Raw genomic sequence first — 24,982 nt, 5'->3', positions numbered from 1 at the left:
CCTCGCAGCCCATACGTCGCTTCGGGACGTTAAACCCCACGTAAAATACCGTACCACACGTTACTCCATACCATACCATACTGTACCACACCATTATACCCACCGCTGGTCTAAATTAATTCGGATCCCTCCACTACAGCGTCCCTCGCAGCCCATACGTCGCTTCGGGACGTTAAACCCCACGTAAAATACCGTACCACACGTCACGCCATACCGTACCATACTATACCACACCATTATACCCACCGCTGGTCTAAATTAATTCGGATCCCTCCACTACAGAGTCCCTCGCAGCCCATACGTCGCTTCGGGACGTTAAACCCCACGTAAAATACCATACCACACGTCACGCCATACCGTACCATACTATACCACACCATTATACCCACCGCTGGTCTAAATTAATTCGGATCCCTCCGCTACAGAGTTCCTCGCAGCCCATACGTCGCTTCGGGACGTTAAACCCCACGTAAAATACCATACCACACGTCACGCCATACCGTACCATACTATACCACACCATTATACCCACCGCTGGTCTAAATTAATTCGGATCCCTCCACTACAGAGTCCCTCGCCGCCCATACGTCGCTTCGGGACGTTAAACCCCACGTAAAATACCGTACCACACGTCACGCCATACCGTACCATACTATACCACACCATTATACCCACCGCTGGTCTAAATTAATTCGGATCCCTCCACTACAGAGTCCCTCGCAGCCCATACGTCGCTTCGGGACGTTAAACCCCACGTAAAGTACCATACCACACGTCACGCCATACCGTACCATACTATACCACACCATTATACCCACCGCTGGTCTAAATTAATTCGGATCCCTCCACTACAGAGTCCCTCGCAGCCCATACGTCGCTTCGGGACGTTAAACCCCACGTAAAATACCGGACCACACGTCACGCCATACCGTACCATACTATACCACACCATTATACCCACCGCTGGTCTAAATTAATTCGGATCCCTCCACTACAGAGTCCCTCGCAGCCCATACGTCGCTTCGGGACGTTAAACCCCACGTAAAATACCATACCACACGTCACGCCATACCGTACCATACTATACCACACCATTATACCCACCGCTGGTCTAAATTAATTCGGATCCCTCCACTACAGAGTTCCTCGCAGCCCATACGTCGCTTCGGGACGTTAAACCCCACGTAAAATACCATACCACACGTCACGCCATACCGTACCATACTATACCACACCATTATACCCACCGCTGGTCTAAATTAATTCGGATCCCTCCACTACAGAGTCCCTCGCAGCCCATACGTCGCTTCGGGACGTTAAACCCCACGTAAAATACCATACCACACGTCACGCCATACCGTACCATACTATACCACACCATTATACCCACCGCTGGTCTAAATTAATTCGGATCCCTCCACTACAGAGTCCCTCGCAGCCCATACGTCGCTTCGGGACGTTAAACCCCACGTAAAATACCGTACCACACGTCACGCCATACCGTACCATACTATACCACACCATTATACCCACCGCTGGTCTAAATTAATTCGGATCCCTCCACTACAGAGTCCCTCGCAGTCCATACGTTGCTTCGGGACGTTAAACCCCACGTAAAATACCATACCACACGTCACGCCATACCGTACCATACTATACCACACCATTATACCCACCGCTGGTCTAAATTAATTCGGATCCCTCCACTACAGAGTCCCTCGCAGCCCATACGTCGCTTCGGGACGTTAAACCCCACGTAAAATACCGTACCACACGTCACGCCATACCGTACCATACTATACCACACCATTATACCCACCGCTGGTCAAAATTAATTCGGATCCCTCCACTACAGAGTCCCTCGCAGCCCATACGTCGCTTCGGGACGTTAAACCCCACGTAAAATACCATACCACACGTCACGCCATACCGTACCATACTATACCACACCATTATACCCACCGCTGGTCTAAATTAATTCGGATCCCTCCACTACAGAGTTCCTCGCAGCCCATATGTCGCTTCGGGACGTTAAACCCCACGTAAAATACCATACCACACGTCACGCCATACCGTACCATACTATACCACACCATTATACCCACCGCTGGTCTAAATTAATTCGGATCCCTCCACTACAGAGTCCCTCGCAGCCCATACGTCGCTTCGGGACGTTAAACCCCACGTAAAATACCGTACCACACGTTACTACATACCGTAACATACTGTACCACACCATTATACCCACCGCTGGTCTAAATTAATTCGGATCCCTCCACTACAGAGTTCCTCGCAGCCCATACGTCGCTTCGGGACGTTAAACCCCACGTAAAATACCGTACCACACGTCACGCCATACCGTACCATACTATACCACACAAATATACCCACCGCTGGTCTAAATTATTTCGGATCTCTCCACTACAGCGTCCCTCGCAGTCCATACGTCGATTCGGGACGTTAAACCCCACGTAAAATACCGTACCACACGTCACGTCATGCCGTACCGTACTATACCACACCAATATACCCACCGCTGGTATACATTATTTCGGATCTCTCCACTACAGCGTCCCTCGCAGCCCATACGTCGCTTCGGTGCGTTAAACCTCACGTAAAATACCGTACCACACGTCACGCCATACCGTACCATACTATACCACACCAATATACCCACCGCTGGTCTAAATTATTTCGGATCTCTCCACTACAGCGTCCCTCGCAGCCCATACGTCGCTTCGGGACGTTAAATCCCACAATTCCCAATACAGTACCATTAGAGAAGCCGTCGCCTCACGCTACCTAGCTCCCACTCGCACCACAGACAGGTTGTGCCACTAGGAGTACAGGTTAGGGCGGAAATGAGCCACGACTCGTTCGCTTCGCGTTCCCGGACGTACGTGTTTGGCCGGCTTCCCAATTTTCGCCTTGTCACTCGGCGGCGGGCGTTTTTATTGGCTTCCGAGATGTGCGCGTCGACGTCGTCTCCTCGGGACGAGGCTTTTTGACGCGACTAGCGCGGCGATAACTGGCGGCGGAATAGATTGTCGCGCCGCTCAGCCTCGTGTCGTGCGTCTCCGGAGGAGGCCAGCCTATTACGCCGCCAGCCCCCGGGAACATCTTTTGGGCGGCACGCAGTCAGAGGCGCCCGCACGGAAGGCATTGTGTCGTGCCTAGGCAAGCGGAAAGTACGACTCCGTCCTGGTCAGGCGGACGACACGAAAGCGAGAGGGTAGGATAGGTGTGGAAAGAGAGGGACAGGGCGGAGAAAGGAATAGAGAGAGAAAAAAACAATAAAAACACGGGAAGAAGGTACGGGCAGGAGAAAGCGAGTGGCTTCTCGCCAAGGTCGCGTTTTGATGTTAGCGTTGGCCTTGCCGGGCCCGTAATAGATGGCGCGAGCGGACACAAACAGTCGTTCTTCTCTCTCGTGCGCGGCGCCGCTAACTTCGGCGGGCACGTCCAGCCATTGCGGCGGGAAGTTGTTTTGTATTGGCGGCCGCGGGGAAGCGATCTTCTTCGTAATACCTCTCTCTCTCTCTCTCTTTGCACCGAAGACAATATGCAGAGGCGTTCTCAGGAACTTTCAAAGGCTAGTGGTGTTGTTTTTAGAGGCTTGTGTTGCTTAAGAAGTTTTTCGCAAGACGAATGCACCGGCAGTTCTGGCTTTGAAGGCTAGCGCCGTATTTACAGTCGTTCCATATGCAGGACAGGGTTAATATGGGAGATGCCTTTGCCGTGCAGTGGGCATAATAATAATAATAATAATAATAATAATAATAATAATAATAATAATAATAATAATATGCAGGAAACGTTTCGGTGTATGTAGCTCTAATCAGCCCAGCGACGGCTGGTACAAGGCTACCTGTTCATCTTTACAGATGCTCACGAAGCACAGGCGGGGCTGCAGTTAAGGCGACGCTTGATTGTGGACTGGAGCACGACCAACGAAGGGCGAGGTGACATACTGACTCTCTCTCCCTCTCTAGGCTGGAATGGTGGTGTCAGTATGGCTGGGGTACGATACCCGAAGCCTTCACTTTAGCGCTGGGTTGACGACGTTTGTCTCTGCATTTCCACACGTCAATCGCTTCTTCAGTACGGTTTTGAATTGGTGCTTGTTCGGGAAGCTGTTCCTGGAAAGCGGTCTTCGTTTCAAGGCCTTCGCAGCGGCGCTGCATACGGCCAGAGCGGTAAGGTGGAAAAAGCAGGGAGTCAGGATGCTAGTAACCTGCAGGGAGAAAAGCAGCGCATGTCAAAAATCAGTCTTCATTAATAAATAGCAATACAGACATTCTTACAGATATTATAAGCAGGAGGTCCCAATGAAAAACCTGATAAAGGGTGTCGCAACACTTCGCGCATTCAGAAGTCAGAGACTACCGGATAGTGTAGAGTTCAGCATAATTTCGACCACCTGGGGATCTTTAATGTGCGATGTCAGTGCACGTTAAAGATCCCCAGGTGGTCGAAATTATGCCGGAGCCCTCCACTACGGCACCTATTTCTCTTTCTTCTTTCACTCCCTCCTTCATCCCTTCCCTTACGGCGCGGTTCAGGTGTCCAACGATATATGAGACAGATACTGCGCCATTTCCTTTCCCCCCAAAAAAACCAAACCAATTCAGGCATAAGACGCCCGCGTGCTGTCCGGAACCCTCCACTACGGCGCCTCTTTCCCTCTTCCATCTTTCACTATTTTATTCATGCCTTTCCTTTCCTTCTTTCCTTTCTGTATTTCGTTTTCTCGCGTGCCCGACTGCCCCGCCGCGGTGGCTCAGTGGTTAGGGCGCTCGACTACTGATCCGGAGTTCCCGGGTTCGAACCCGACCGCGGCGGCTGCGTTTTTATGGGGCAAAACGCTAAGGCGCCCGTGTGCTGTGCGATGTCAGTGCACGTTAAAGATCCCCAGGTTGTCGAAATTATTCCGGAGCCCTCCACTACGGCACCTCTCTCTTCCTTTCTTCTTTCACTCCCTCCTTTACCCTTTCCTTACGGCGCGGTTCAGGTGTCCAACGATATATGAGACAGATACTGCGCCATTTCCTTTCCCCCCAAAACCAATTATTATTATTATTATTATTATTATTATTATTATTATTATTATTATTATTATTATTATTATTATTGACATGCACAGCATGGATGCTGGGAAGCTCGGTTATCAAGAGCTGCTACGCGGGCAACTCGCCGCCTTCTGTTCATAAAACGGACAAGAAGCGAATCTCAGCGCCCCTGTCCTTTCAAAGCGATCCGACTACCGTCGTGGAGTTATCCCCGTCGCACCATTAACGCTTCAACCATATGCGTTTGTCGCATGCAGCTTAGTGTTATTTTTTACCCCCTTATGACCCAAAACACTGGGGTGGTTGTTGTGCAGCTTTCCCTTAATACACTTCCTCGTTTACCTCTGCAGCGTATGTACTTGATAACCGCGCTTCGAGGCCACTCAGGCGTAGCCTTTGCCGCACATGCATGCTTTTCTGTGAACGTGTGGGCGCCGTTGTCGGTGGCGAATGTCTCTCCAGGAAGTGCCGTAAGGCGTGCATTGATTTTTTGGTTCGTCCTTTAGTGTCTCTCTCTCTCTCTCTCTGAGGGCTGGCCTGTTCTGCGTTCTGCGGATCCAAGACTTGAGCACCCATTGTGTTTCGGGCCCCTTATGGTCGGCTTCAGTTTTGTATAGTTATGCTTTCCAAGCCTTGGGGGAAAAGTTGGCTCGGCGCGTTATTCGTTTATTCATCCTCCGATAACGGATCGAAAGTGCGATGGAGCAAAAAAAAAATTAGACAGAACGGAGCGGGCATGGCCGTTCAGCGTCTTTCTCTTCCTTGTGTGGCAGAAAATGCGGCGTAAATGATTTTCTAGGGCTGTAGCTTTGGCGTTGGCGAGTCCGCACTTTGCACCTGCACTTTCCGAGTGCAGTCGGTAAATAGGAAGGTGGCGGGAGTGGTAGATGGTCGTACTGATTAAATTGTGGCAGTATTTTCTCCGTAGTCCCATTTCGTCTGTTCGCTCTGACCTTTTTTTTTTACTTCGTGTCCCCTTGACAAACCCCTTCGAAGCGAATTGATTGTCGAATTATTTGTTGCTGTTGAGTTGAGTGAGTACTGTTGAGAAAGTTGAGTTCAGGTTTGTAAGCTACTGGTGGGATTAGCCTTGCGGTTACTTGATACCTCATGTCTCGCTCTATGTGGTTGTTGATGAGCAGTAGCAGGAATGCAGCCGTTCGTGAGAGCGCGCATTCGTGCCTACCACCATGACACGCAACAACAATAGCTGTGAATTGACAGAGCGTAAAAGCTGTACGCGGGAGCGTTTGTTTTCTTTCGATGCATCGCATGCACCAGTGGTTAGCCCGCTCGGCTACTCATCCGGGGTACCCGGGTTCGAACCCGACCGCGGCGGCAGCGTTTCGATGGAGGCGAAACGCAAAGGCGCCCGTGTGCTGTGCGATGTCAGTGCACAGGTGGCCGAAATTATTCCGCAGCCCTCCACTACGGCACCTCTTCCTTCATTTCTTCTTTCAGTCCCTTCTTTATCCCTCCCCTTACGGCGCGGTTCAGGTGTCCGCCGAGATGTGACAGGTACTGCGCCGTTTCCTTTCCCCCCCAAAAAATTTAATTTTCATTTTTTCATACGCTATATTGGCAGTTCCTACGCTCCCACGGAGCGTAATTGTTGCGGTTGTAATAGGCGTCAAAATTGTTTATTGAATGGTTAGAAGGTTAATTATTAACAAGTGTGAGGTTAATTAGCTCATATTACGCATTAATTAACTGTCAACAGCCTCCGTTTCTATTTCCGTGCAGCGGTCTTCACGTCTAATTTAGGTGGGCAATCATCACTGGCTCCGATCGAATAGCTGTTTCGTAGTTGTTGCTTTATTATCGAAAACTTCAGTGCTCCTGCACAACTACTGCGCAGAAGTAGGCCCGCTTGTGTTAATTGACGCTGGCGTGTGCAACTACAGAACGCTGCGCAGCAGCCGGCTATTGTCTATTTCGTGTCACCAACATTTTTTGATCACCGATGTCCGTATATACTACTTCTCCGACCATTTTGCGTTCGCAAGTTGAACGCGCGTGAAATGCGAGCTGCAGATCTCGAGTGAAGTTTCCGGCTTTCAGAAAAGCTTGCGCAGGCCATTAAGCGTTGCAGCGGCGTACTCCGTGTCCTCGTCACAGCGATGAACAGAATGAAGATCTTCTTTCTTTTTTGTACCGCCGCTCAAAGGAACTGCTAGTTAGGTGAATGCGTGCTGGTGCACTATACATACATCCTCGCTGCTGCATCCGTTATTCCTGCGAGCACGTCGCGATTCCGTCAAGTGCTGAGCGTACGGGCTCACCCCTTTTTTTTCCGTGCCCTCTCTTTCCGCGTGCACGCCGGGAATTTCGAGCACCACTCGTAACTTTGCGCGTAAAGGGAGCCGATCATTTGTAGCGTAGCGACGGCGCGCACTTTCCGCCAGGCGCTTCGCGAGCTTTGTGTACACGCGCGCACTTCATCGTAGCGCGCGGCGCAGCGACCGAGTCGCGCACCTATGAGGCAGGTACTCGTCGTAATAAGGCAGCGCCGGTTTTCCTGCCGAGCTTGTCGTTCGCCAGACGAACTCTGGCACAAACAGGGTCTCGACGTGGACGAGATCCTCTTTACAAACGGGCCCCGCGGGCCGCTTACCGTCTGCAGTGCTGCGCGGCGGCAGGGGCCGCGGGTTTGTAGGTACGGCGTCAGCGGTTTTGATGCAACAGGATGGTACGATCTAGTTCTGCATGCCGAGACGGGTATCCAATTAGAACACGCTATAGGTCTTTGCCGCCGCCCCAGCGGTCGCTCTTTTGGCTTGGGCCGTCGGGGCTTCTCAATCCTCGAGTGCATCATATAGGACGGGCCGGAAAGCTATCCGCATGGAGCATGAAAGGTATATAGGATCTTGAACGCGCCCTTGCCTGGTTGTACTTACGTGGGATCACGTTTCTTGGAAAGGGTGTACCGCACAGCCGCTGGCCGTTGCTAGCGCTGAGGTTCAGGAGACGTCCCCATTCGCGGATTTATGGTGGGTGTGCGTCGAGGAAGCAATGCGATGGACGGGCTTCGTGTATTTTAGCGGCGGCGACGGTGTGTTCGAGTGATTTCGAAGCCGGAGGGTGAGCGCGTGCGCGGGAGAGCGCTCTTCTCTCTTTTTTTTTTTTTGCATGTCGAAGCGCGCTAGCGACTCGCAGGACCGTGTCGTCCCGGTTTCCGTATGACGTAAGGATCCACGCCCGTTGAGAGAGCGGAGGTCTTTGCTAAACCGTATTCCCCCTACCTCCCTCTCACTCACCACTCCCACCACCCTTTTTAATGATTTATTTATTTTCGTTCTATGGCGGAAAGGTTGTTCGTAGTTGGGGGCTCGCGGCGGTAGAGGCAAAGAGTCCTTTCATCGGTCGCGGCTAATTGGATGCCGCTGTGAACTCACTCGGCCTTTGATGAAATGCGGCTTGTTTGCTTTCTTTTTCTTTTTTTCTCGGGAGACTTTGAGAGACGTCGACTGTGGCGGATCAACTGCGTGCGAGGAGGCGTTCGGTGGTTCGCGGTTCGAGTGGCTCTCGCGCAGCCCCCTTCTGGTTTTATGGCCGGCTTTGTTCGGTGCAACCCTTTCAAGTTCCTGGCCGATCTGTGTAGACGCGCGCTCTAAAGTGGAGTGGCATCCGGCGGACGCGTTCACAGAGCGGCCGAGCTGAAGTGTTTTATGCGCGATGCAGGGCTGTACATGCACCTCTTTTAATATGCCACGCAGTTGCGAAATTCCGCTCCGTAACCCTGTTATTCCTCGTGGTCACTTCGGGAAGGCTAACTGACGCTGGCGCTCCCTGTTTCTCAGCTATGATCGTATTTTGAGCAGAGCTGAGCAGTTCGCTTGATCGCCGCAGGTGGCGTGACAGTCCACTGGTCTCCGAATTTGGCCGAATCAGAACGCCATGTTTCGATGCACAGATTACGAAGGGAAATTTTCAACGATCAGAGAAATCTGCGGGTAAACGCGAGTTATCGAAGAGCCGTTTCTTTAATGATGACGGATCACTTTGCAGGGCGACGCGAACAGCCTGAAGTTATGCTATTTTTATCAGTATTAATGCTTCACTATGGAACACTTCATGAAGACCACTACCTACGGACACAAGCTTTTGTATCGATACATTCTCAGAGTCTATCTGTTGCAAGTTAAGGGCGGGATACTAAGAAGGCACGTTTTTCCAGTGATCGCGATAAAAGCTAGTTTTGTCGCAATTAAGGAACAGAGATAACTCTTTTCCGAGCTGTGCGGAGTGGGCCTGCCAGCGCTAGTGTCGGTCTTTTGCGCAAACGCGTTCGCGCATCAGCCGGAGTCGACACCGACGGTCCAGGCGATCGTTTAAGCTTCCAACCGCAAGCCGCGGGGAAAAAGTCTCCGATCCTTCTGGTCCCCGAGGGTTCGTGTTAAATAAACGCGAGGAAAAGAAACAATTGATGCCTTGGAATCAGGGCGATTGATATTGATGACCTTTCGGTGCCAATTACTCGGCCCCGCTCCGCGTCCCTTCCTTGGCGGCGTCGAAGCATGTGACGCAAGGCGACCTTTGGAGGTCTGCCGCCTTTGGAGCAGTGCGCACGTTCCTTCCGGTCAGCGTCGTCAGGAACGCGGGCCGGTGCGTGCCCACCGGCTAACGGCATCCCGATCGTCCGATCGTTATTGAAGGCAGTGCCGGAGTTCTCCCCCAGCTTCCCATCTCGCGAAAGCGAGTCTGTGTCGGAGGGGGGGAGGGGGGGCATAGCCTTATACAGCGCGGGACATGGTTTTTCTATAAGAAGTGCGCGCGGCGCGAACGTAACGAGCGCGCCCGAGCGTGCCCGGATTTTCAACGGGCCGAGACGTGAGGGGCGTCGCGATTACCGGATGAGTGTCGATTTTCCACTCCCTTCTTTCCGGAGCACTCTCTCTCTCTTAACGTACGTGGCATTTTGTTGAACCGGCGCGCTGTGTGAACGCCGTGTGGAACGCTGTGGAACGCGGTGGCTGTCTTGGTCGTGGCTGGGAATGAATTAAGGCGCGCTATTACTGCATTCGTTATATGCGCTGACCGGAACGGCCTTGTGCGCATTACAGCATAGCTGAGCGAAAGTGAGGTTTCAACGTAATCGTAACTCCTGATCATTGACGGACGCGGTGCCGGGAAATTTTAACTTGCACTCACTGTACCTGCCACTTTTTAGGTTGCCTCAACCTAATATATGTACGTGCCGCGGTGGCTCTGTGGTTAGGGCGCCCGGCTACTGATCCAGAGTGGCCGCGTTTCAGTCGAGGCGAAACGCAAAAGGTGTCCGTGTGCTGTGCGATGTCAGTGCACGTTAAAGATCCCCAGGTGGTCGAAATTATTCCGGAGCCCTCCACTACGGCACCTTTCTTCCTTTCTTATTTCACTCCCTCCTTTATCCCTTCCATTACGGCGCGGTTCATGTGTCCAACGATATGTGAGGCAGATACTGCGCCATTTCATTTCTCCAAAAACCAGTTATTTTTTCGCTGTCGCCACTGCGCAAATACCACTAGAATGGCCCCCACCCCCCACCCCCTCTCTCCTTCCTCGCTTCCCCGTTTTTATCTGTCATGTAGTGTGAATAAATTGCGCTTAGTTGGTTTCAGAACTCTGCAAAAACGACTTTCCTCCCGCCCCTGTTAGTGCTGGCCTTACGCGTCCAACGACGCATGCGCGCAGTCCGTATAAGCGTTCGACAAATTAAAGCGCCGTCAGATCTCGGGTTGCTCGTTTGTCGTTGCGAGTGTTGCATCTGGTTGCGGACAGACCGCATGCGTGTGTCTGCGTTGAAAGTGAGTGTGGCTGCCTTTTTTGCCCGTGTTGCTGCGAAAGTTAACCGTTGGTCGTGGCTTCAGTTTTGATTGCGTCACGTATGCTTACATGATGCACTTGCTCGCATCTGTCTTGTGTTTTTTTAATTAGAAAAGAGAGCGAAAAGAAAAAAAATCACTTTTGAAGTTCTCGCCGATTTGCCGTCCTGGCCAACTATCTTACCGTCTTGTTCTTTCTCTCGTTCCAGCTTTTGCCGGGAGCAACATTATCAGGCGAACAGCTGCCTCAACAGCCGGTGAGAAAGCTGAGACTTTTTTTTCTTCCATTGCTATCTGGCGCGACAGTAGTGCGCGTCTTGTGGCCGTCCCGCGCACAGTGCTGGTTATGACTTCGTTAGTGGTAGATAACAACCTTAATATCAAAACGGCAGTAACTCTAAAAGGGGTTAAACTGGAGGAAGCCCAGGAGGTAGGGATTGTGCTAGCCATAGCGGATCCAAAAAAATGGCAGTGGCTTAAATTGGCGAAACCTGGAATGTGGCGAAAAAGCAAGGACGCTTGCTAAACGTCTGAGGCTCGTCCATGGAGGCTCCGCCACATGCTCGCGACAGCCGTTCTATATATACCCACACGACCACGAGGCTATGACGTGGTATCACATGGTCTTACGACATTCCGTAGGATGTCATCACGTGGCTTCACATCACCCCATCGGATGTTCTTAAGGTCGAAGGTCAACCAATGTCAAAGGTCAATTAAAGGTTAGGGGTCAAGGGTACGACACCATAACTGTATCACGTATGGTCACAAACGGCTAACGTGGTTGAGCTGAAGGTTGTTCAAGGTCATTCTGCGGCCTACGCGACGACTGCTTTACCTAGCGTAGTGAAGCTTTTCGCTTCAAAACTTAGGGGAGCCCCTAGATTTGGTTTATAGGGGTCTAACGTCCCAAAGCAATTCGGGCTTTGAGAGACGCCGTAGAGAAGGGCTCCGGAAATTTCGATAGCCTGGGGTTCTTAACGTGCACTGACATCGCACAGCCTCTAGGCACTATACGCTCCGTAATGTCTCCGCTTCATAAGTGCGTCATGGTTTCTGCGTTGTTCGGTATGCTCGTTGGCAGGGAATGTTGTGTGTGTGTGTGAGGGGTGGGGGATTTCGCTTAATTTAATTTCTCCCCGCAATCATGAAAAATTACCGATTCATATGCCTTGAACACCGTTTAGCGATTCTGCCGTTGCTGAGTCTGACGATGCGTGCATTTTTGTTTACTCACAGTAACAATGAATTGCCCTGTGTCCCGAAAGTTCATATGCATGCGTTGTGACCTAGTGAGGTGAGAGGCCACCGACCGCTCCGCGAGCATTTTTCCCGCCGCTTTATACGAGCGTCTCCCGCAGACGCCGTACTTGTTGGCATTGTAGCCGACCGGCGTCTCCCTGCCGTCTCCCCCCCTTCCACCGCTGAGCGTCGCCTTCTCAGCGGCGCCATCTTGGCGTTCTCGTTGTTGGCGCTCCTGAAGCTCCGCGACACGTTTCGACACTTTCGTCACCCAGTCCGAGCTTTGTAGTTCTGCCGGATCGACATCCGTACCCTCAACGCTTACTTTCATCGTCATGGTGACGCCGCAGTCTCTACGTCCTGACGCCGGGGGCCCTCGGCCCCCGCTTAGGCCGCCTCGGCACTAGGCCTAACGTTTGGCTGAGCGAGGCGTTCGGCGTGGTCGAACACACAAGACGCGATGAAATCCTCCAAAGTTCACTTACAATCTTGAGAATAGTATTCACAGGATCCTTATCTCACACACGCACACACACACACACACACACACACACACACACACACACACACACACACACACACACACACACACACACACACACACACACACACACACACACACACACACACACACACACACACACACACACACACACACACACACACACACACACACACACACACACACACACACACACTTTTTCAGCGGTCCATGCTCGTTTTCCGACATGAAATTTTCTGAGAAAATTGGATTGTTTCAAAAAAGGGAATGGCGCAGTAAATGTCTCACGTATATCGGTGGACACCCGAACCGCGCCGTAAGGAGGTTTGACCACTGGCTCACTTGAAGGTCAAAACCGCAAGCACCGCGAAATCGTTACGAGGTAGCGTAGCGAAGCTTTCACTTCAAAAATTAGTGGCTTTTTTTGAGAAAAGGAAATAACGTAGAAACTATCTCATTTCTTGGTGGGCATCTCAACCGCGGAGCAAGGGGAAGGACAAAGAAGGGATTTAAAGGAGAAAGGTGCCGTAGTGGAGAGCCCCGGAATAATTTGACCGTCTGGGGACCTCTAACGTGCTCTGACACCACACATCACACGGGCGTTTTTAGCGTTTCACCTCCACCGAAGCGCGGCCACTGTGACCATTGTGGCCGGTATTGAAACTGCGTCCTCGGGGTTAGTTAAACGCACAGCTCTGTGACCGGAAGGTTCCGCGAATCAATAGCATCAGTATTTTAAGCACACGTATTTTTTTTCCCATTCAGTCACTTAGGCATGTGACGCTACTGACCTTTTTGTTGCAGTTCTGCTCTCTCTCAAACCAGGGCAGTCGATCAGCTTCCACTAGGTGTCGCCGTGTCAATAACGACGACCAAATTGTGTATTGTCCCCTTCCCTCATGGCACGGTTCGGGTGTCCACAGAAATGTGTGAGACAATTACTGTGCCGTAGTACCCGGGTTCGAACCCGACCGCGGCCGCCGCATTTCGATGGAGGCGAAACACAAAGGCACCCACGTGCTGTGCGACGTCAGTGCACGTTAAGGATCCCCAGATGGTCGAAAATATTCCGGAGCCCTCCACTACGGTACCTCTTCCTTTATTTCAGTCCCTCCTTTATCCTTTCCCGTACGGCGCGGTTTAGGTTTCCGCCGATATATATATGTGAGACAGACACTGCTTCATTTCCTTCCCCAACAACCAATTTTCATTTTCAATTCCAATTTACGTTGACAAGAACTGCATAACAATCCAGTGGTAGTGAAGAATATAATAATAATCTTTATTTCGACCACCATGTACATGATGACAGGACGCGGAATAAAAACTGTCCTTTTGACAGCTTGACACAGCTGTTGAACTTTTATTCCGACCGTCCATACATTGTCATTAACACAAGAGGTCGAGATAGACATTGTTCATCACAATGAAAAATACCCCCCCCCCCCTCCCACCACACACACACACACACACACACACACACACACACACACACACACACACACACACACACACACACACACACACACACACACACACACACACACACACACACACACACACACACACACACACACACACACACACACACACCACACACACACACACACACACACACACACACACACACACACACACACACACACACACACACACACACACACACACACACACACACACACACACACACACACACACACACACACACACACACACACACACACACACACACACACACACACACACACACACACACACACACACACACACACACACACACACACACACACACACACACACACACACACACACACACACACACACACACACACACACACACACACACACACACACACACACACACACACACACACACACACACACACACACACACACACACACACACACACACACACACACACACACACACACACACACACACACACACACAGAGAGAGAGAGAGAGAGAGAGAGAGAGAGAGAGAGAGAGAGAGAGAGACAGACACAAAAGCAGGCGCGTGACAGCAAAGCTCCCTAAATTGTCCCCCATTCTTCTAGGTGTAGAGGTGGTGAGAGGCAGAGGCTGCTGCAACGAATTTGCCCTGAAGCCAGCGACTGTGGCTTGAAAAGGCGTTGCTAGAATTTCGCAAACGAGGCCTGAAAGGGGGATCAGTTGCGACCACGATCTGGCTTTGTGTTTAAATTTCAGCGTCACTCTTAAGCAGTAACGGGGGAACCTGTATGGCACCAGTTGCTACCGTTTTTCCCTGGAAGTTCTCCTTTTGACCGCAGCCTTTTCTCGGCGCTTCGCGCTCTCGTCATCGCTATCGTCGCGCCCTATGCCGTTGGCGGAGGCGCCGTAAACGCTGTCGCCACCGCCCGGACAAAAGCGGCGCGGATGAATTAGCTTCACACATGCAAATGAAGGGTTCCCCGGGAGCAGCCGGCTTAGACCGCACCTTGGCCGAGAAGAGCTAACAGCGCGGGAAAAAGTGACGGCGCATGGCGCGGGATGTTGTAGACCTTGGCGCGCGCAAACAGGGCGGCGCATGCATTAAGCGCCCGATAGCGGATGCCTCCGTAAGCCTGTTAAGTGGTTGTGTCTGTGCGCGTGCGTGCCTGCGTGCGCTTGGCCCGGTGACCCGGCACTACACCTTCCCGGCGCGGTGGCGGAGGTGCGTGTCTGCGCCCTGCCTCTCTTGTCTTTTGTAGCGGCGTTTCTTTTTCGCTTCCCACTTTTGTTTTTGTCTTTTGTGTTCCGTTCACCACCGCGTAGCTTGCCCTCTCCCTCCTTCACCCCCCCCCCCCACCCCTCCCCTGCCCACCTGCGTTCATTAGGCGCTTCTCGCTCAGAGACCGATGCGAATGCGCGATCACGCGCCATGCTTTAAGGACGACAGCGACGCCTTGGCGATGTGCTGCGGCCCAGGGGGCCGGATTTTGGTTTCGTGCTTGGGGCCTGGGTGGTTGTGCCAGCGGTGGCGGAGGGGGCGGAACAGAAGGGGGGTCGCGCACTGGTATGTATATACGCAGAGGAGGTTCTGCGCGCCGCGCCCGAATCCGGGGTGCGTGCGTGCCGCGCGTGCTCTGACAGCGTGCGTATTACATGCGCGCTTTCTCTCCCGGACTGTATTATGTTGTTCACTCTTAATGCTTTCCTTTCTTATTTTCTTCTTCTTCGCACTCGTGCAAATGTGCCCCTCTCACGCCCGTGTGTGTGCTCGTCAGGTGCTGTTGCGTTTGCCTCTGGGCGTTTTTGTGTGTTCTCGGGCATCCATTGTCCTAGCCGCGGCCGCCTCACCATCGTGACGCAACTGCACAACAGCAGCGCAGCAGTTCGTGCCGCAGGGTCGGGATGCGCGAGTTAACGAGCGAGCCGCCGGCGCGCCCGTATTAACACGCTTCGCCCTTCTTTCCATTCTCCTCTTCGTGCTTTTTTTTTTTCGGTTCTCATTTTGAGGCGATCGTTATTCGCCCTTTCCTCTGTCTAGATTGGTTTTCTCTTCAACACCCCCACCCACCCCGCTCTCTCCATGCACCGCGCACTCACTTCTTACACCCTTTCGCGTGTGGTATTGCTTTTAATACGCTTTCCAAGCACGCGTGTACACTCTTTTCTTGCGCGTTGCCATTGCGTAATGTTGCTCGCGGGAAATGAGCCGCCGTTCTTCTTATTTTCTCTTTTCATAACGCGGCTGTGCATGCACCATATGCCACGTGTTATAAACGGAATGCGGCGATTTTATTCTTGGATGTCAGCGCGGTCCCCTCACCTCTTTCATTTCATTTCTCCATTCTGCCTGCCATCCTTTATTTCCGCTGCCCCAGTTCGGGTGCTTCAGTATCGATGGCAGATGCCGGGGCTAGCAAAAATCTTTTCCTTCCTTTTTATTAATATTTTAATAGAACCACTTGCTACTGCTACATCTCAGGGCGCATTAAAGATCCCCAGGTGGTCGAAATTTATTACGGAGCCCTCCCTTCCCTTACGGCGCGGTTCAGGTCTCCACAGAGATGTGAGACAATTACTGCGTAATTCTTTTCCTCAAAAACCAATTTGCAGTTGCATTCTTGGCCAGTTCTCTCGGTCCTTCATACCTCTGTTCTGTTTTTGCTTGTCGTTTCAAGTGGGACGCAATGGCGAAAGTAAAATTATAATACGAGCAAAGAAAAATGTTACCGATGGGCGCGTTATTAAAGCCTCTTGAGAATCTTGTTTGGGCGGGCTAAGTATAGCTTGAAGGGTTTTGACTTGCGGGTGAAGGGTTAGAAAAAAAAAAAAAGGAAACACCGTGGCTGTTGCTCAGCCATGTTTAGTGGCGCGTTTTGCGCAGCCATTTGATCCGCTCGTCTCTGACAAAGGCGCTGCAGTCGGTGCGCAAGGCGCCAATGGAGAAAGCGAGAAGCTACGCGACGCCCATGGTGACGTTTTGTTATGTTAACGAACTTTGTCTGGTGCGTTGTTTACGGGCCACTTACAAACGTGGACGCTGCGGCGCGGTAAGCACGAATGGTTGAGAACTTCTCGCGATCCTGACGCATTTACGGAAACAGAGTTTTCTTCATTTTATGGCGTCCGTATTTCCTAGTGTTTATCCGTTTAGTGTTATGTGCACAGCTACGCTGTGTGAAAGTAACCGCCGCGAGAGGCCTTATGTGGCTTTTAACATTCGGCGGCGATGTGGCGGGCGACCCTAGCCCATATGATGTGGGCGTGCGTCCAATCCACCACTTAAGTTGGCAGAAAGAAGTCATGGGAGTCTTTGACACAGGGCCTGGAAGACCAGAAGAGCACCACCAGACAAGCCTTCAAAGCCGCCATGTCCCAAGGGATCTCTGCCGTCTGACAAGGACGGGAGGGCAAGTGCGCCCTCCTGACACTTTATCTGAACTTTTATAATAAAAGTTTTACTATTGTATGCTATGCTGTAGTATGCCGCAGCCGATCCGTCACGTGTTGGCACATCCGAAACTCTCTTTTGCAAACCACCACCCTTTCCCGCCTTGTTGCTTCGTGTGGCCTTTCCTTCTCTCTACCACTTCTCCGCATAAGCCATGCCAACTGACAAGAGCGGAGAAAGTTTCGAACTAAACGCATTTCTATCATATAGTGCACAACATTTCAGTTCGGCGCCGACAGATGGCGCTACCTGAAAGCAGCTCGTCGCTGCCGTCCGCGTTCTGCTCAGTCGCTGCGGGCGGAGTTTTACCCCTTTCGGCGCGGCTCCATCTGCTGCTCCCGTCGCATAAGTCTCGCGAAGCAGCCTTCCCCGACCGTACGTACGCGGAGGGATGATGAGTCCCGGACACGAGCATCGCGGCGGTGGCACGGAGAGGGCGCGACGGACGAGGGAGAGGGATGCAAAAACAAAAGGCTCGCGGATATAGCGGAGGAGGGGCCCGTGTATAAAGAGCTGCCCCCTTCCGATATCTCTCTCTGTTATTTTTTTTTCCATCCGTCTATTCCGTTCGGTGCGACGTCCTTTTCCCGGTATTATTTCTTTTTCGTTTTCTCCTCTCTTTTTCCCGCTGCCTGTTCGGCATTTCGTGTTTTCCTTCTCCTCCCACTGTTTCCCCGCTGGTGGCGAGTTTTCTATTGTTTTTATTATTCTCTCGCTCCGGGCCGGAATCTGCGCCCGCCTCTCGTTTATAATTTACGAGATACGGAGCGGCGATCGCTCACTTCGGACGGAGCACCGCGATCGAACCCGTTTATGGAGAAATTCCGTCTCGTGCGTGCCTTTTCTGCACCCCCCCCCCCCTTTCTTTTTCTCTCCAGCGGTTTCTTTCGCACATTTTCGCCTGCGCTGGTCTGTTTCCTTCGTTCCTTCCTTCCTTCTCTCTCTGCCTCTCTCTCTCTCTCACTCACTCGTCGTCTCGCCCGATGTCTTGTTTTCTTCCGGGACGCAAATTTGCCTATCCGTTGTAGCGTGCGTTTTTCTTTTTTTTTTCCCTTGCGGTACTTTGGCTTTTCCGCTCTCGCTGCTCTTATTTTCGAGCGCATATTCCCGGCGTAATCTGCTCGGCGCGATCCCGACAGGGCTCTTGAGGAATTCATCCCGCTCTTCCTCACTTTTCCCGTTGTTTGTTTCTTTGCTTTTTCTTCGTTCTCTGGGGTAGTTTTTCTCGCTTGAACCCTCACCTCCCACCGGCCGTCCTTGCCGCCCGTGCTGTCGCTTCGGCTGCTCCGGCGTTAATTTCTTCGCCGAGCCGCCTTTGTTCCTCTTCTCGACGAAACTAAACAAAATTCGTTTTTTTTTTCTTGCGTTTGTCGTTGCCCCCCCCGTTTATCTCGAGATTCTCGTGGCGCCACGGAGTCGAGACAAAGGCCGGATTAGCGGCGCAAGTGAGAGTCCCTCCTCCTCCTCCTCCTCCTCGCCTGGTTTCCCGTTCGATCCCCGCTTATTCGGCGGCCCGGCTAATTAAATGGAAGCCGGCTCGCATTATTTCCGCGGACTCTCCCGGCCGGTGTCGGTCGGCCGGTACCGGCGGTGGTGGTGAGGGAATAGTGTCTCTTCTTCTCCACGGCCACATATAGGAAACCGTTCGGAGGCTGCGCGGTGGCTGCGGTGGTGGCGAGTTCGGCGCCGGCCGAGAGGTTGCGCTAGTAGCGCCTTACATTCCGCGCGTGCTTTCGGGGGCAAGCTGGGCGGCGTGTGTCGGTTCGGCCAGCGCCGCCGCCTACTTGGGCTGTGGTCTGGCTCTCTGATTTTCCGTTCTCTCCTGTGCCGAAACGAGGGTTTATGCTGCTGCGAACCTGGACTAACCTTTGCGGCGCGCGTGGTGATAAGAGGGGCGGGGCACGTCGACTACTCCGCCGCCCACCGGCAACATGCCGTTACTAATTTTTTTTCTTCCCCGCCGGATAGTTCGCAATCGAAGGCTGCCGCGGAGAGAGAGAGAGAGAGAGAGGGGGGGGAGTCGAACGCGTTTGCGCTAGCACGCGAACGTGATGCAACCTGAGGTGTGTCTTGCGTCCAGTGTCGTTTGTGCATTCTTCGACTCAGTTACAGAGCACTAGTTCGCGTGTTCGATCCCGGCCACGGCTGCAACATTTCGATGGATGAGAAAGCGTAGAGAGGCGCGCTCTCCTGCTGAGATTTCGGCCTGCTGCTGGAAAGAATCGCATGGAAGGGGAAATGAACGATGGGCTACTCCCTCGGTCTTGGGACGTGAAAATTCGTGTTTTGTATTTCGCTCGTTTTTGTACTTCGAGTTGCCGTTACCGGGCTCTGTGGAACTCGAGCGGTCGACAGAGATTTCGCGCGCTGCGGACGAATCTGCATGGGTCTACGTCTAAATTGTCCTTTTCTCCCCGCGTACGTGTGAAGTCCCTGTACAAAATAAGTGAGTATTACGATTCGGCGCGAACGAAGGTGGTCAAGAAAAAAAAAAAAAGGCCTGGCCGCGCGGCGTGTTTGCGGCTTCGTCCGCCACCTTTCGTCGGCCGAACGAGGAAGACGGGAAATCTAGTCGCTCCCTTTCGAGGGCCGGCGGAGGTCAGTCGTACCCCCTCTTATTGAACGCTTTTAACAACCGCTCGACGACACAGCGCCCGAGTGTAATGGTCTTGCCCGATCTCCATCGCTCTCCTGCTCTTCCCGTCTCCTCTCCTTCTTTCGTCATTCCTTCTCTCGTTCTCCGCTGGTCGCTGTACTTCACCGTCCTTCACCCTTCGTTCGTCGCTCATTTCTCGAAGAGGCTCTCTCCTCTTCATTCAGCGGTCGCTTTTCTTCGCGTCCCTTTTTCCTTTCCTTCGCTCTTTCTCTCGATTCTGGTCATTTCTGCCGATTGGCGCCTTCTCTACTTTTCTTTTTTTTTTCTCCTTCCCTTATTCCCTGGTTCCCGTTTGGGCCTCTTTTTTTTTTACCTTTCACACTTAGCTGGAAACGTGGCTTCCGACATCTGGCCGAACACGATAAGCGCCGCCAGGCCCCAGACGAAAACCGCGGCTGCACATCCATTCCGCTGCTTGGCTTTTGTGCGGCGACCAAGAAAAGCGCGGGGCTAGGTTGGAAAGGGGGAGCGAGTGTGGGTGGGCACAGGTGGCGAGCAGAGAAGGTTACGAAAGAGAAGAGTGCGACACCAACTGCACGCGAGCCGGAAGGTGGAGGGAAGGGTGGAGGGGGGGCGATGGCTGAGGTTTGCTTCAACCCACGGCTTTGTAGGAGATGGGTGGCGACGAGGCCCTGTACCACGCGTTCATTGCTGGGATGGCTTTGCGGGATCGGAAGAGGAGGAAGGGAAGCCGGCCCCGCAGAGGTTCAGTGCCATTGCACCGTTTTCTGCTGCTGCTGTTGCGGTGGCCGGCTGGCTGGAGATTCTTCGTCGTTGCCCTTTCGGGCCATTCTGGCTGCCGGCAGGTCATTTAAAGGTTTAGCCCGGCCATCGAGGGTGGTGATCTCTTTTTGAACGGACACCGGTCGCTGCCGTGTGTGTGTGTGTGTGTGTGTGTGTGTGTGTGTGTGTGTGTGTGTGTGTGTGTGTGTGTGTGTGTGTGTGTGTGTGTGTGTGTGTGTGTGTGTGTGTGTGTGTGTTTATGTGCAAGCTTTCCTCTTAACCGTTCTTTTTTTCTTTCATCATTATTTCGTCGACGCCATTCGTTGAATCCGAAAGGCGTTTGGTGAGCTAGCGGTCGAGATGCGACGACGTTCACGTGATCAAGGGGGGGGGGGGGTCTGTTTTTATTATTTTTATTTCTGTTTTTTATTCTTTACGCGAGCGTTGCTTATGCAGTCTTCAAACGCGTCTTCATTGTATTCCAATCTTTCTTTCTTTGTTCTCTTCTTCTTCTCTGCTCAAAGAACAGTATTTTCTGCGTGTACGGAAAAACGTTCCGTGGGTAGGCCTTTGATAGGTTTCTGCTGCGCATATGTACCCGCAACTGCACCGAAGGCAACACAAACCGGATATTGGCGAAAGCACAGCGTATTGCAATTGGTATCTTCGTTCTCTGTACAAAAAATCGTAGGTCACCTTTCATAGGAGGACTGAACGATCCCTGAAGGAAGACTGAACATCTGAAGACCTTCTGTTTTCCGTGTGCCGTACACAAAGCGAAACAGTGTAAGCTAAGTTCACTTTACTCCTGTGCTTGGTGATTGAACTGAGTCGAATAAATGTGTTTATGAACGATAGGCCCGATGCCGTTGGTTGTTAAGGAGGGTGAGGAAAAACATTTATTCAGAGCACAAAAACTGGGTGGGTTCAGTACGAGAACCCATTGGTCGCCATCATAATCCGGCCCCTCTCAACCAGCAATTTCTGGTCGAGTGGGCTGTGGCTATGAAGGGTTGCCTCCCAGCGCTCATGAGTCGGATCGGGATTGCTGTCCAAGTCTGGGTTTTTTTGACATTCCCAACCGCGTGAAAGAGTGTGCCAACTGCTCCACAGAAGGGGCAGGACGAATTGTAGATTTCTGGGTACCATTTACTCATTAGGTAAGGATTGGGCAGAGTATTAGTTTGTGGTCGCCTGATTATTAAGAAATGATGGCAGGTATGGCATGGTCGGGCAGCTATATTCGGATACAACTCAGAAGCGAAGCGGCAAGTGTCCCTCAATGCACTCCTTCCAGCCAGTGACGTCGACCGATTTTCATGACGTCATGACGTCAGCGCCATTGACTGGAGGCCCTCCTTTTCGGGCATTTGCCGATTCGTTCTTGAGTCGCATCCAGTTATAACTTGAGAGTTTCTTGAGTGCGCATTATGTTCATCGTCCGTTGTGAAGCCGAGCATGGATGCATTAATAGTTGTCGATGTCAGCGTCCGTTCCCTTGACTGCTGTGTTCATTGCTCGAACGTATGCAGTATCAAAAGGGGGAAAAAATGACTGACAGTCTTACGGGCTCCTTTCTCAGAGCGTATGGCCTTTCGGTGCGAATATAGTGGAGCCATTTCAAAAATGTTAAATTGGCTTCGCAGAGATGCAACGTGTCCATGTAGTGGCGGAACATTCAGTTTCCATGGCAGCAGGTATAGGCGCAGTTCATGCGATTTACGAAGTTCAAGATGTTGACTTTGATCCCGTGACGACACTGCACGCGAGGGCCCCGCGCTGGCAAGCCCATTCAGCAACTTCGTCTCACTGTCGGCCGGCGACTTCATCTGTTGATAAATGTGCGACGCGGAAAAGAGGACTTAAGGGAGTTTCGAAAGAGCCGATTCATACTGAAGGATAAGGAGACGTCAGCGACTCTGCACCTGAGATGTTTCTCGGACTCATTTGAATAACTGCGAAGATTGCAGTTCCAGCAGCGGCGGCAAGGTAGCGGCAAATATTGACGTCAGTTAGCTCGCGGCTATTCGACGTAATGGGAAATCGATTTTGATTGAAAACGGGAGAGGAGGTGGAAGGTGGGGGAAGGAGGGGGGCAGTGGTCGCTGACCCCTTCGCCGTCGACGCCGAACTGCCAAGCCTGAGGAGGGCGCTGCGTCGGGAAGAAGGGGATTCATGAAGCAGCAATTTCGTGTTCGAATGAGCGCTGCATTTTAATGAAAGGAGAGCGCGCGCGCTGCACGGCAAAGCATGCAGAACGCCCGGACAGCTTTATGCTGGCTGCTTGCCTCGACTACGTGAGCCCGGTGAATTCGGCGGTCAAATCCGCGCCCGAAACCAAAGAGACAAGTAAAGAAAAAGAAGTTTAGCGAGGAGCGAGATGAACCGAAGAGGAGGAAGGCTAATCTCTCGACGGCTGAGCTAGTTCGACGACGAAAAGAAAAAAAAAGAGGTGTATAAAATGGGGCGCGCCCGAATGCCTTCGCGCGGTGCTGTATAAATTGTTACACATCCCCGCTCTCTTCGCAGCCGTGTTCTTAACTCATGCATAATTATCGTATTCGTTGCGGGCATTCGCTGCCCGGATGCTTAGCGGAGTTTCTTTTTTTTTACAATTGATATTTTTTCTCGTTTTTGAAGGTGTTTTGCCTTCTTTGCCATTTTCTTTAACCGGTTGTTTGGGAAAATTTTGTCTTCAGTTTTCTTTTTTTCTTTTCATCACGCGAAGGCTTCGGGTTCGAGGGTTTCGCGCTTTTTTCATTGGAATTTGCGGTTCAGTTCCGCCATCCACAGATACTGTATAGCAGCGCGAAGAGGGGGATAGAGAGAGAGAGCCTTCGGTTTGATTGGAACGCGGTAGCGGTACGTCACTTCCTCGTGTAACTTTCTCCTCTCCGCTTCTCTCTCTCTTCTTTTTACGCTGTTCGAAATCCGTTTTCCCGGCTTCGTGTATCGCGTTCGCTGTGTTTTGTATTTCTTTTCGGACGCTATTTTCGGTCGCCGACGCGAGCCGGCTTAATCCGGCCGCCGTGCCTGTGCTTGAATATCTATAGGAGAGGGGGGATGTGTGTGAAATAGGAGCGGGGCAGACAGATTGGACGCGCCGTTCTAATCGATTGGTTTTGTTTTGATCTACTTCATTTCGGTTTTCCTTTGCTCCGTCCCTTTTCGTCTCGTTGTTTCCTCTTTGTGTTTATTCCTTCCTTCCTTGCGCGCAAGAACTCGGGAGGGGGCCCGGAAGGTTTATGTGCCGGATCGCCGCGGCGCAGTTAGTTCGCGTGCATGAAAGTTGCAGTAATGAAGAAGACGAAGCGAACTTGGACCGCCGTCGCCGCCGCCTCTGCGGTAACCGTGAATGCCAATAAATAATAATTGTCGCCGCTGCCCGCCGACTCTGCACCGAGCGCAGATTCCAGCTGCGCGGGAGTCTTCCCGGGCTCCTCGGTCGGACGGTTTCTCGCGTTTTTGCCGCTATTTCTGCGGGAATTTTCTCTTGTCTCGCCAAGCGATAATCGTCCTCACTGCGCGTTCCGTTCCGTTCCGTTTCTTTCTTTCTTTTCTTTCTTTCTTTCTTTCTTTTCTTTCTTTCTTTCCTTCTTTCTTTCTTTCTTTCTTTCTTTCTTTCTTTCTTTCTTTCTTTCTTTCTTTCTTACCCGCCGCGGTGGCTCAGTGATTAGGGTGCTCGGCTACTGATCCGGAGTTCCCGGGCTCGAACCCGACCGCGGCGGCTGTGTTTATATGGAGGAAAAACGCTAAGGCGCCCGTGTGCTGTGCGATGTCAGTGCACGTCAAAGATCCCCAGGTGGTCGAAATTATTCCGGAGCCCTCCACTACGGCACCTCTTTCTTCCTTTCTTCTGTCACTCTCTCCTTTATCCCTTCCCTTACGGCGCGGTTCAGGTGTGCAACGATATATATGATACAGATACTGCGCCATTTCCTTTCCCCCAAAACCAATTATTAATTCTTTCTTTCTTTCTTTCTTTCTTTCTTTCTTTCTTTCTTTCTTTCTTTCTTTCTTTCTTTCTTTCTTTCTTTCTTTCTTTCTTTCTTTCTTTCTTTCTTTCTTTCTTTCTTTCTTGACGA

General features: G+C 51.9%; 1 protein-coding gene across 28 annotated transcripts in view; it reads left to right on the top strand.

Annotated features, from left to right (window-relative positions):
* The window catches only part of mub (poly(rC)-binding protein mub), a 385,362-nt gene that overhangs the window by 64,120 nt on the left and 296,260 nt on the right, over window positions 1-24,982 (top strand). For all 28 annotated transcript variants that reach the window (XM_077627372.1, XM_077627365.1, XM_077627374.1 and 25 more), the window contains one exon: window positions 11,083-11,130. The gene's annotated coding sequence lies outside the window, so the exon portion shown is untranslated. The remainder of the gene's footprint in view (window positions 1-11,082; window positions 11,131-24,982) is intronic.

Source organism: Amblyomma americanum, chromosome 6, assembly GCF_052857255.1.
Source record: "Amblyomma americanum isolate KBUSLIRL-KWMA chromosome 6, ASM5285725v1, whole genome shotgun sequence".
Taxonomy (NCBI): Eukaryota; Metazoa; Arthropoda; class Arachnida; order Ixodida; family Ixodidae; genus Amblyomma; species Amblyomma americanum.
The sequence above is the reverse complement of the archived record's forward strand: the minus strand, read 5'-3'. Positions and strand labels throughout refer to the sequence as shown.